This window comes from Seriola lalandi, unplaced genomic scaffold (genome assembly GCF_002814215.2).
Source record: "Seriola lalandi dorsalis isolate HSWRI2012SDOR001 ecotype SW California unplaced genomic scaffold, Sedor1 jcf7180002054672, whole genome shotgun sequence".
In the NCBI taxonomy this organism is placed as follows: Eukaryota; Metazoa; Chordata; class Actinopteri; order Carangiformes; family Carangidae; genus Seriola; species Seriola lalandi.
The window spans coordinates 2294012-2294812 of record NW_019525225.1 but is presented as its reverse complement, the minus strand read 5'-3'; positions in this window follow the sequence as shown (position 1 = coordinate 2294812).

Here is an 801-nt window from a genome sequence, read left to right as displayed (position 1 = left end):
GTAAAAATGATAGGGAAAGCAATCAGCATCTTTCTCTCTTTATCTCTCAAAGGAGGGACAGTAAGGGATTTGTGCTGAAGCCCCACCAGCTTACATTTGTTCAGATTAAGAGAGCGCCCGGATGAAGTATGTGTTCTTCTGTGGCTGCCATATAATCTGAATCAGTGGAGGCTATGAGAGTTCAACTCTCTGACCTTTTCTCCAGACACTGAGTAGTAATGTGTTTTTTTTTTTTTTTTTTCACCTACATGGACAATTGATCAGTTAATCTGCAGGGGCCATGTCATCATAAGCAACACTCCTGCTGCCTTCCAGCTCCTGTTGGCTCCAACAAAGAGAGAGTGGCATCCTCCCAAAGCGTGGCACCGGCTTCAGGCCAGTGCTGAGTGTTATTGTTGGGTTCTGGGTTAATGTGCTAGCCAAACCCCCAGTGCCTGTTTTTCACACAACCCATGGAGAAGCACAGAATGTGTGAGCTTTCCACTGGAGGGGAAACGAAAAGAAAAAAATCTCTTAGAACAGATGAAAAGGATAGAACAGCATCTGAGTGTTAAAATGAAATTGAATTTAAAATAAATGAAATAAAGACAGACAAATAGAAATAATATGGAACACGGGAGGCTGCGGTTTAGAAAAATGATGATACTGACGGAGGATTACTTATCTTCTCAACACTATATGAAAAGAAATCCACCTTCTAATCTCCTCATGCATAACTGCGAAGTCCCAGCTCAGTGGCAAATACTGGAAACAAAAACTGATATGTATCTTACATAAAGATAAAGACCCCCCCCCCACCCC